Raw genomic sequence first — 12,814 nt, 5'->3', positions numbered from 1 at the left:
TTGTCTGAACTCTTCTAGTCCCATGTATGCAAGAACACTCTTGTCATTGGATGACATCAGCACATTCTGAGTTGTGCTACATCGATATGAACACCCAGAGCTGTAGAGCTAAATGTTCTGGGCTAATCATTAGTATTCACTGTGCAGCAGACCTGTCAAAGGCTAATATGTTTGAACCTTCGCATGGATCATTATTGGTTTAGCAGTTAGGCTGTGCTGTGTCGATTTTTAACATCCTCTATTCATATTTTTTACAAAGCTGAGACAACACTGTGTCCCCCAAATGGCACCCTATTCCTTATGTAGTGCACTACTTTTGACCAGAGCCCTGTGGGCTATGATCAAAAGTAGTGCACTATGAAGTGAATAGGGTGTCATTTGGGATGCATTTTATAAGTGGGTATGTGTACGCACTTTAGCCTGCATGTTTGGCCTACGAGTGGTTCTGCTATAAGAGTTGTGATTTATAAATTAAGATGAAACTAGGGCCAAGTCGGAAAGACCCCAGACACTTCTTCTGGTAAACGGTTTCCCTTCAAAGGAGAACAGCTTTTAACATGCACACTCATAAATCAGTAAGGAGGGTAATCATTTCACTCTTGGTAATGGCTCTCTGAGTTTCTTTTTCTCTGTGTTTGCAGGATGGCTGTTTGACGACCCTGCCCTTTCTGCTATACTCAGCTGTCAATCATTCAGGATCAGCAGATCTCTAATCAAGACATGGACCTGGATGCAAAGACTGAACAGGTGGAAACAGCATAAGGAGTTTGATCATGCTCAATAAGGGATTTTATGTTGTAATGTCTGTTCCTTATATTTTATCAATAGAGTCTGCTGTATGATAGGAAGCAAGCCATAGAACATTGTTTTAGAATGACCACTTCTTCCCTTTTTAAGTGTATCTATGAATAAAGTCAAGTGAAATAACTCAGTTCTGAAGCTAATACACACACATACGTAACACAATTCCCCTCATTGACACACTATGAGGTCAGTTCACTTCACACCTCCAGGTCAAGACAGGGATTGAGGGACGTCCTTAGGGAATATTTAAACAGTGGTCATCAACTTTCCTTCCTCTCCTGCCACTCAGTTTACAACTAGTTGCTTATTGGCTTTGTAATTGGGGCTCGTATTCGTAAAGATCCGAGATCCGCACTTCCACACAGAGATGCTTTATGAATACAAGCCCAGAGGCTTTATGAAGGTCAGAATTGAAGTTAAATATATAAATAAAAAAGGAAAGAAAGAAGTAGCTTTGTTACACACTTCTCACTTCCACTTTTCTTTGAGTCATGCTGATGTTGAAGACAGACCCACCGTGAAAGGGGCCCCAGTGGTACGATACATTGTGAAAGGTACTGTGGCCGGGAAGTACCTAATGTCACAAATGTCACGTAGTACCACATCCGCTTACCACAGCCTTATTCTAGTGAAAGCAACAGTACTCGTGCAGTCTCACCTGCCGTACGTACGTGTGTGTGAGTGCCTGCATGTGTGCGTGCATGCATTCATGCGTGTGTGTCTGTCCTGACAAAGACATACATCTATGCAAAAGGTATCGCAATGTTCTAATCTCTCATTGTTCTATGTGGGTATATGGTGTCAAATCAGCCTCAAGTCAATTGGGCAAGATGGGGCTGTCGAGCAAGATGAAACAGCGTTGAGCAAGCAAAAACTGAGTCAAGAGCGCAGAGGATGGTTACTGCAAGCAGAGGACTGCAACGAGTGCACAGACAAGTTGAGAGTGCAGAATGTGGTCGAGCGAGCGAAGGATGGGTCCTGAGAGCGAACAGGCAGCGGGGACGTGCAAATTAAAATATATATTTGACAATTAATATATATATATTTTATATTATATACAATATTAATTATATTATATTAATTATATTATATAATATTAATTATATTATATATAATATTAATTATATTATATATAATATTAATTACATTATATATAATAGTAATTATATAATATTAATTATATTAATTATATTATATATTATAATATATATATATAAATAAATATTTATATATTTATATATTTATTTATTTATATATTTATATATAAATATATATAAATATATATATTTATATATATATATATATATAAATTTATAAATATATATAAATATAAATAATATATATATATATATATATATATATATATATATATATATTTGACAATTTAGGTCATCAGTAGTGATGACCAGGGATGTTCTCTTGATGTGTGTGAATTAGACCATTTTCCTATCCAGCTAAACATTCAAAATGTAACCAGTACTTTTGGGTGTCAGGGAAAATGTATGGAGTAAAAAGTACATTTTCTTTAGGAATGTAGTGAAGTAAAAGTTGTCAAAAATAAAAATAGTAAAGTACAGATACCCACAAAAACTACTTAAGTACTTTACACCACTGGATATTTAAGAAAGCCAACTATCTAGCTAACGTTTAACCACATATAAAAGTTAGCAGTATCTTTTGATTTAACCAAGAGCATTGTAGCTAAGTTAACTAGGGGATAGTATGGAAGGGGGACTTGGAAGACCAGCATAACTGGGAGGGAGTAGCGGAGGAGGTGGAGCCAAGAGATCAAACTCTGAAGTAAATAGCCAATATTATAAACCCCTAACTGCGTACTTTGAGTTATAGACTATTTCGAAACACAGATTTGATTTACTTTTACTCTGGCAGTTTTTGTGCAGTTACAACAAAAGAGAATGATTCTTACCATCTCTCCCCTACATCTACCTCTCCATGCAGGCCCACATTTTACTATGTGGTGGGGAAGTTATTCTCTGCTTAGCTGACAGAGATAGGAGATACAGGAGTCAATTCTGTTGCAAGTACCTTGGGTCTTTTCTATGCACAGCCCTCTGGGGACTTGCTGCAGGTATTCATGACTTCTATCAATCACCCCCGTAATCATTGGTGGTACTGAGTTCCTCTAATTGCTTTGATGCTGTGTGGAGGCATTGTTATGAGGACATTTGTCACGTAGAGAGGATGCCATATTATTGACTTTGACCACCTGCTGTCTTTTTGGTTAGAAATATGGTTATATACTGAATGTGTACAAGTAGGTTAGGTAAGGGATGAAGTGAAGTGAAAACTAATAGGAGGATAGCTCTCCACGATGAGGGTCGGGCACGAAATGACAGCAGGCTGTTCAATACTGAGCCATACTGACTGACGAGTGGCGTGGATTAATACAGCTTGTATACAGTTATCACTTATTTGGCGAAATGATTATCCATAGTTGCCTCTTTTAATACAGCTGCAGTCCTAAAATAGACTTAACTTTTCAACTCCAATTGAACTCTGACATTTCCTGACATATTTTGACTGTGTGTAGAGAACATACAGTAGCAGTCCAAAAATTTGGACATAATTACTCATTCCGGGGTTTTTCTTTATTTTTACTATTTCTGTGTTTATAAGACACCAAAAATATGAAATAACACATGGAATCATGTAGTAACCAAAAAAGTGTTGGGAAAAGCCACCCTTTGCTTTGATGACAGCTTTGCACACTCTTGGCATTCTCTCAACCAGCTTCATGAGGTAGTCACCTGGAATGCATTTCAATTAACACGTGTGCCTTGTTAATTGAATGTGTTATTTCTTTCCTTCTTAAAGCGTGTGTTGTGTTAAATCAGTTGTTGTGACAAGTTAGGAGTGGTATACAGAAGATAGCCCTATTTGGTAAAAGACCACGTTCATATTATGGCAAGAACACCTCAAAAAAGCAAAGAGAAACGACAGTCCATCATTACATTAAGCCGTGAAGGTCAGTCAATCCGAAATGTATTTTTGATACTGTCGCAAAGCTAACTAAAAAGCAGCATTCCCCAAGAGAGGATGGCTTTCACTTCAGCAGTAATACATTCATGAACTTCTTTGAGGAAAAGATCATGATAATTAGAAAGCAAATTACGGACTTCTCTTTAAATCTGCCTGTTCCTCCATAGCTCAGCTGTCCTGAGTCTGCACAACTCTGCCAGGACCTAGGATCAAGCGAGAACTTCAAGTGTTTTAGTACTATATCTCTTGACACAATGATGAAAATAATCATGGCCTCTAAACCTTCAAGCTGCATACTGGACCGTATTCCAACTAAACTACTGAAAGAGCTGTTTCTTATGCTTGGCCCTCCTATGTTGAACATAATAAACGGCTCTCTATCCACTCGATGTGTACCAAACTCACCAAAAGTGGCAGTAATAAAGCCTCTCTTGAAAAAGCCAAACCTTGACCCAGAAAATCTTTTTTTTAACTATCGGCCTATATCGAATCTTCCATTCCTCTCAAAGATTTTAGAAGCTGTAGCGCAGCAACTCGCTGCCTTCCTGAAGACAAACCAATGTATATGAAATACTTCACTGGTTTTAGACCCCATCATAGCACTGAGACTGCACTTGTGAAGGTGGTAAATTACCTTTTTAATGGCTTCAGACCGAGGCTCTGCATCTGTCCTCGTGCTCCAAGACCTTAGTGTTGCTTTTGATACCATTGATCACCACATTCTTTTGGAGAGATTGGAAACCCAAATTGGTATACACGGACAAGTTCTGGCCTGGTTTGGATCTTATCTGTCGGAAAGATATCAGTTTGTCTCTGTGATTGTTTTGACCTCTGACAAATCAACTGTAAATTTCGGTGTTCTTCAAGGTTCCGTTTTAGGACCACTATTGTTTTCACTATATATTTTACCTCTTGGTGATGTCATTCGAAAACATAATGTTAACTTTCACTGCTAGGCGGACAACACACAGCTGTACATTTCAATGAAACATGGTGAAGCCCCAAAATTGTCCTTGCTCGAAGACTGTGTTTCAGACATAAGGAAGTGGATGGCTACAAACTTTCTAATTTTAAATTCAAACAAAACAGAGATGCTTGTTCTATGTCCCAAGAAACATAGATATTCTGTTGAATCAGACAATTATTCTTGATGATTGTACAGTCGTCTCAAATAAAACTGTGAAGGACCTCGGCATTACTCTGGACCCTAATCTCTCTTTTGACGAACATATCAAGACTGTTTCAAGGACAGCTTTTTTCCATCTACGTAACATTGCAAAAATCAAAAACTTTCTGTCCATGCATCCATGCTTTTGTTACTTCTCGGTTAGACAACTATAATGCTGTCTACTTTCCGTCTATCCGTATAAAGCACTAAATAAACTTCAGTTAGTGCTAAATACGGCTGATAGAATCCTGACGAGAACTAACAAATTTGATCATATTACTCCAGTGCTAGCCTCCCTACACTGGCTTCCTGTTAAGGCAAGGGCTGATTTCAAGGTTTTACTGCTAACCCACAAAGCATTACATGGGCTTGCCCCTACCTATCTTTCTGATTTGGTCCTGCCGTACATACCTACACGTACGCTCCGGTCACAAGACGCAGGCCTCCTAATTGTCCCTAGAATTTCTAAGCAAACAGCTGGAGGCAGGGCTTACTCCTATAGAGCTCCATTTTTATGGAATGGTTTGCCTACCCATGTGAGAGACACAGACTTGGTCTCAAGCTTTAAGTCTTTACTGAAGACTCATCTCTTCAGTAGGTCACATGATTGAGTAGTCTGGCCCAGGAGTGTGAAGGTGAACGGAAAGGCTCTGGAGCAACAAACCGCCCTTGCCGTCTCAGCCTGTCCCGGTTCCCCTCTCCACTGGGATTCGCTGTCTCTAACCCTATTACAGGGGCTGAGCCACTGACTTACTGGTGCTCTTCCATGCCCTCCCTAGGAGGGGTGCGTCACTTGAGTGGGTTGAGTCACTGACGTGATCTTCCTGTCTGGGTTGCGCCCCCCCTTGGGTTGTGCCATGGCGGAGATCTTTGTGGGCTATACTCGGCCTTGTCTCAGGATAGTAAGTTGGTGGTTGAAGATATCCCTCCAGGTGGTGTGGGGGCAGTGCTTTGGCAAAGTGGGTGGGGTTATATCCTTCCTGTATGGCCCTGTCCGGGGGTATCATCAAATGGGCCCACAGTGTCTCCTGACCCCTCCTGTCTCAGCCTCCAGTATTTATGCTGCAGTAGATTGTGTCGGGGGGCTAGGGTCAGTCTTATATCTGAAGTCCATCTCCTGTCTTATCCAGTGTCCTGTGTGAATTTAAGTTTGCTCTCTCTAATTCTTTCTTTCTCTCTCTCGAGGACCTGAGCCCGAGGACCCTGCCTCAGGACTACCCGGCATGATGGCTCCTTGCTGTCCTAGTCCACCTGGCCGTGCTGCTGCTCCAGTTTCAACTGTTCTGCCTGTGGTTATGGAACCCTGACCTGTTCACTGGATGTGCTACCTGTCCCAGACCTGCTGTTTTCAACTCTCTAGAGACAGCAGGCGTGGTAGAAATACTCTCAATGATCGGCTATGAAAAGCCAACTGACATTTACTCCTGAGGTGCTGACTTGTTGCACCCTCGACAACTACTGTGGTTATTATTATTTGACCATGCTGGTCATTTATGAACATTTGAACATCTTGGCCATGTTCTGTTATTCTGCTGAGGAGACGTTATCCATGTATCTCCCCAGAAAGGCCCTCACCTCTTCGTCCTTAACGTAAGGGTTGTAAATGTTGACAGTTACAACCCTAAAGTTATTCTTCGCCAGGCTTGTTATTTCGTAGTGGCACATCGGCCTCTCACCTCCCACTGCTCTTGCCCTTCTCAGGATATCATCGTGTTTTTCCTCTGTATATAGTGCCACGTCGTATGCTCCCTCCAACGAGTTGCCTTGGAAACAAAACACGTCCTTCACCGTCAGCTTTAGAATCCCCATCAATATTATCCTTCCAAAAGTTTCCCGTCCTAAAGGCTCCAACTCCTTTTCCTTCCAAGCAAACCAAATCGTGTTGGCCAGCCCAATCCCAGGGACCGACCGTGTTGATGTATTTAGCACCATCTCCGCAAGGAGAATGGCGCTCGTTCTCTTCTCTTCCAAAACAAGTAAAAAGAAAAACCAAAGTGACCGAGCCTATCTGGTGAAACTACACAGAGACAGGAACAATCACCCACGAAACACTCAAAGAATATGGCTGCCAAAATATGGTTCCCAATCAGAGACAACGATAAACACCTGCCTCTGATTTGAGAACCACTCCAGGCAACCATAGACTTTTCTAGACAACCCCACTAACCACAATCCCAATACCTACAAAAAACCCAAGACAAAACACACCACATAAATAACCCATGTCACACCCTGGCCTGACCAAAATAATAAAGAAAACACAAAATATTAAGACCAGGGCGTGACAATTTTCACATTTGAAAAACATTGAAATTTGGCATCACCATGTTGTCACATTTACTTAACATTGTTTTCACATGTGTAGTTTTATGTTATCGCAGGTTGCTTTTACATGTTGTGACATGTTATCACATTACAGTAACTTCACATAATATCATGTGATCACATGAAATTCATGTTGTTTTTCTGTAACGGAATGTCAAAGTGGAATAAAAATATTTTTTACATTTTTACAGATGAATAAAAAATGAAAAGCTGATATGTCTTGAGTCAATAAGTATTCAACCCCTTTATGGCAAGCCTAAATAAGTTCAGGAACAAAAAGTCACATGATTTGCGTGGACTCATTCTGTGTAATATAGTGTTTAATATGATTTTTGAATGACTACCTCATCTCTGTACCCCACACAAACAATTATCTGTAAGGTCCCTCAGTTGAGCAGGGAATTTCAAACACCGATTCAACCACAAAGATCAGGGAGGTTTTCCAATGTCTCGCAAAGAAAGTCACCTATTGGTAGATGGGTCAAAAATTTAAAAAGCAGACATTGAATATCCCTTTGAGCATGGTGAAATGATTAATTACACTTTGGATGTTGTATCAACACACCCAGTCACCACAAAGATACAGGAGTCCTTCTGAAGGAAACCACTCAGGGATTTCATCACGAGGCCTATGGTGACTTTTTTAAACCGTTCGAGTTTAATGGTTGGAGAAAACTGAGGATAGATCAACAACATTGCAGTTTCTCCACAAAACTAACCTAAATGATGGAGTGAAAAGAAGGCTGTACAGAATAAAAAATATTCCAGAACATGCATCCTGTTTGCGGCTGGTTTATCAAATCAAATTTTATTTGTCACGTACAAATAGTTAGCAGATGTTAATGCGAGTGTAGCGAAATGCTTGACGGGTAGGAGCGTTGGGCTAGTAACAAGAAGGTTGCTGGATCGAATCCGGGTGTGCAAAACACTTATACTTACCCAGAAAGAGGTAAGGTAATTCTAACGTGTATTGACTCAGGGGTGTGAATACTTACGTAAATGAGATATTTCATTTTCACAGTTAAATCTTTTACACTTAGCATGAATAAACAAGTCAGTTTTCAGTGGAACGGAACACAGGGATTTAAAAGAGCGTATGATGAGTTGTGCAATGTAAAGTTTTATGGAGAGGTCAGGTTTGTGTGTGTGTGTGTGTGTGTTTGTGCCAGCGTACCCCCATGTCTGTCTGCGTGTCTGTGTTGGACTGACAAGGATTTAGTGGAGTCATGTATTTTCATGGTGTAGGCTGAAATATGTTGAGGCCATGCTGCTGTTGCCTTTATTCCCCCCGTGTCCAGAATGCTTTGTACTCTTGTGACGGTCGCTGTCAGTAGCTGTCACATTCCATCCATCTGTACTAATCAGTCTTTTGTCAATCAGAAAGAGTCTGGAGCAGAATGGTTGAGTCTGAATAAATCTCTCACTTTCGCAGAAGCTCATTTGACTGTGTTTTCTTCCATGGGCAGCTGAAACTCATTCAATACACAAAACCAAACACTGACGCTGAACCTAGATTTTCTGCATAACTACCTTCTAGCTAGACTTGGAGGGAATGTACAGATACATACATCACATGCACTTACACACAAAATACTTATGTCACGCTACAACACATACAAACCACACCCTCACCTCTGCACAAGTTTATAAAACATGAGAGTAAAATTACATCATTTAAAAATTGCGTTGCAGACACTAGTTTGTTCAAACATTACTCAAACTGATTCAGTTATTGTTTCTAACCATATTATTATTGTATTCCACCCCACCCATGCCCCAATCTCCACTATATAACTTTCACTAAAGCACTGTAAATTCCCTAACAAAATATGTTGCCTTTGTACCAGAAGCCATTGAACCACAGAAGATACTGTAGGTCTAGATGAGATGCCTCATTTTGTTTTAATTGTTCTCTTTTCTCTCTCTCTCTCTCTCTCTCTCTGGTTTCAAGCTCAATTGGATCTGAAAGAAAGTAAGAGCGTTAAACAGAGATTTCCTTAAAAGAAACCGCTGTCAACTCAGTCGTCCCACTCACTCCCTCCTCAGGACGACTGGAATGTCTTGTCATCCATTTCCTCCCAGACAACCTGACACCAAGTGTGGATAGGATGACTGACTTTCCCACCAAAGTCGGAGGTGGCTACAGATGATTGAAAACACACACATTCCACACAGACAATTTCCTTGCCACACACAGGACTCAAACATACACTGACATGCTGTACTGTGAAACACTCAAATAGTGACAATGTCAACGGAATTCCACAGACTTGTGTTACCACTAATTCACACACCTGAATGCACATACACCCCCCCCCCCTCCCCCAGAGGCTGCTCTTGGTTTTGGTCCTATCAGTGAATCTTAGCTATTAAGATATTACTGTATTCTTGAGCAGATAAATAGCTCTCTATATTCTACCCACACAGTATATTTGAGTTTATGCCTCACTTAAAGAGAGTCTGAAGATTAGTAATTGAGAAATCACCTCCCCTAACGTACTGATTCATTTAAGCTCTTACGAGAAGTCAGTTAAGGGACTTTACACAAACTGAAAGTGAAGGCAGTAGAAATGGCCAAAATATATTTTTTCTGGGTCTACATGTTCGTGGTACAAACCAAAGACTTGCGTTGTCTGTAAAGCTCACTTAGTTGGTAGTGGGAAAAATATGCCTATCTGGAGTTCAATTGGTTCAGTTCTCACTTTTCCTCCCCATGACCTCAGTCTCTATGACTGGAGAATCAACAAGAGGCTATGCGTTCTATGGGAAATAATGAACAGCGTGGAAGGGGTGTTCCACGACGCACTAGCGGAGTGGAAGTAACCTTCCACTGCAATCTCAATACAAGAGATCACCATAACAAGAACAAGCTAATTTAGTTCTGGGTGGAGAAAGTTACGTTCTATGCATGGTTTTGCCCTCTATTTACAAATCAGTAATTGCATAATGTAGTTGACATTATGGTATGGAGCCGGCAAAGTCGACATTTCAGGCAACATGAACCATTAAAGGAATACACCACCCAAAAAACTATATTTTGGTTTGTTTCATTAGTCAGCAATCAAGTTTTTAATAAACTCAGCAAAAAAAGAAACGTCCTCTCACTGTCAACTGCATTTATTTTCAGCAAACTTAACCTATAAATATTTGTATGAACATAACAAGATATAACAACTGAGACATAAACTGAACAAGTTCAACAGTTGTGACTAACAGAAATTGAATGTGTCAAAAGGGGGGGGGGGGTCCAAATCAAAAGTAACCATCAGTATCTGGTGTGGCCATCAGCTGCATTAAGTACTGCAGGGCATCTCCTCCTAATGGACTGTACCATATTACCAGTTCTTGCTGTGAGATGTTACCCCAGTCTTCCACCAAGGCACCTGCAAGTTCCTGGACATTACTGGGGGAAATGGCACTAGCCCCAACCCTCCGATCCAACAGGTCCCAGACGTGCTCAATGGGATTCAGATCCGGGCTTTTTGCTGGCCATGGCAGAACACTGGCATTCCTGTCTTGCAGGAAATCATGCACAGAAGGAGCAGTGTGGCTGGAGGCTGGTGGCTTTATCATGCTGGAGGGTCATGTCAGGATGAGCCTGCAGGAAGGGTACCTCGGGAGGGAGTAGGATGTCTTCCCTTTAATGTGTAACAGTATAACTTTAGACCGTCCCCTTGCCCATACCCGGGCGCGAACCAGGGACCCTCTGCACACATCAACAACAGTCACCCACGAAGCATCGTTACCCATCGCTCCACAAAGCCGCGACCCTTGCAGAGCGGCCCTTACTACTACTTTAAGGTCTGAAACGATATTTAGTGCGCACCACCGCTAAATAAGCTAGCCGTTTCACATCCATTACAAATGCACAGCGTTGCGATTGCCTGCAATGACAACAAGCTCAGACCGATGATGCTGTGACACACCGACCCAGACCACGATGAACCCTCCACCTCCAAATTGATCCCGCTCAAGAGTACAGGCCTCGGTGTAACGCTCATGCCTTCGACGATAAACGCGACTCCGACCAACACCCCTGGTGAGACAAAACCGCAACTCGTCAGTGAAGAGAACTTTTTGCCAGTCCTGTCTGGTCCAGTGACGTTGTTGCCGGTGATGTCTGGTGAGTTACACCAGGCCTACAAGCCCTCAGTCCATCCTCTCTAGGCTATTCCGGACAGTCTGAGCACTGATGGAGGGATTGTGCGTTCCTGGTGTAACTCGGGCAGTTGTTATTGCCATCCTGTACCTGTCCCGCAGGTGTGATGTTCGGATGTACCAATCCTGTGCAGGTGTTGTTACACGTGGTCTGCCACTGCAAGGACGATTGGCTGTCCATCCTGTCTCCTTGTAGCGCTGTCTTAGGCGTCTCACAGTACGGACATTGCAATTTATTGCCCTGGCCACATCTGCAGTCCTCATGCCTTCTCTCAGCATTTTTAAGGCACGTTCACGCAAACGAGCAGGGACCCTGGACATCTGTCTTTTGGTGTTTTTCAGAGTCCGTGTCCTAAGTCTTTATAACTGTGACCTTTAATTGCCTACCGTTTGTAAGCTGACAGTTCCACAGGTGCATGTTCATTAATTGTTTTTGGTTCATTGAACAGGCATGGAAAACAGTGTTTAAAACCTTTACAATGAAGATCCTTGAAGTTATTTGGATTTTTACGAATTATCTTTGAAAGATAGGATCCTGAAAAATGTTGACATGCAAGCTTTCAAAATATATAAATCATCCCTGTATGATGCATTTTGCATCATATAATGCTGCGTTTTGCATCATATGATGCAAAATGCATCATACTGGGATGATTTCTGTATTTTCAAAGTTCATTTACATTTGTTTTGTATATTGTATTTTTTATTTTTGCTTTTACCCCCTATTTCATGGTTTCCAATTAGTAGTTAGTCTTGTCTCATTGCTGCAACTCCCATATGGACTCGGGAGAGGCGAAGGTCGAAAGTCCGTGCGTCTTCCGAAATATAACCCAACCAAGCCGCAATGCTTCTTGACACAATTTCCACTTAACCCGGAAGCCAGCTGCACCAATGTGTCGGCAGAAACGTGGCCACCGTGTCAGCGTGCACTGTCCCCGGATCGCCACAGGAGTCGCCAATTGTGCACCACCCCATGGTTCTCCCGGTCGTGGCCGGCAGTGACCTGGCCTGGACTCGAACCCAGCATCTCTCGTGGCACAGCTAGCACTGCGATGCCTTAGACCACTGCGCCACTCAGGGGGCCATTTTGAAAGGTACATATCTTAAAATTGATTGCTGACAAGCAAAACATGTTGGGACATTGTCAACAATGTATTAATGACACAAATGCCAAAAGTGCTTTTTTATTGTGTAATCTCAATTATACGTCAGATGGTGATAGTGAGCCACTACATCCATGACCTGGCTATGTGAGGTTAGTGAGCCATGTCCAAAAAAGGTTTGTTCGCAATAAACGAGCAATGAATGATATGATAGCCCGTGCCTGTTAACTCATTCATAGAGGAAGGATATCACAGT

The 12,814-nt window shown here is 41.6% G+C and overlaps 1 long non-coding RNA gene across 1 annotated transcript in view; it reads left to right on the top strand.

Annotated features, from left to right (window-relative positions):
- LOC135522556 (uncharacterized) overlaps positions 1-8,716 on the top strand; it is a 48,207-nt gene extending 39,491 nt beyond the window's left edge. Inside the window, exons 2-3 of the long non-coding RNA XR_010452702.1 lie at positions 642-747; positions 6,158-8,716. This is a non-coding gene — a long non-coding RNA (uncharacterized LOC135522556). The remainder of the gene's footprint in view (positions 1-641; positions 748-6,157) is intronic.
- Positions 8,717-12,814: the final 4,098 nt, after the last annotated feature.

The sequence above is a fragment of the Oncorhynchus masou genome, chromosome 30 (assembly GCF_036934945.1).
Source record: "Oncorhynchus masou masou isolate Uvic2021 chromosome 30, UVic_Omas_1.1, whole genome shotgun sequence".
Taxonomy (NCBI): Eukaryota; Metazoa; Chordata; class Actinopteri; order Salmoniformes; family Salmonidae; genus Oncorhynchus; species Oncorhynchus masou.
The sequence above is the reverse complement of the archived record's forward strand: the minus strand, read 5'-3'. Positions and strand labels throughout refer to the sequence as shown.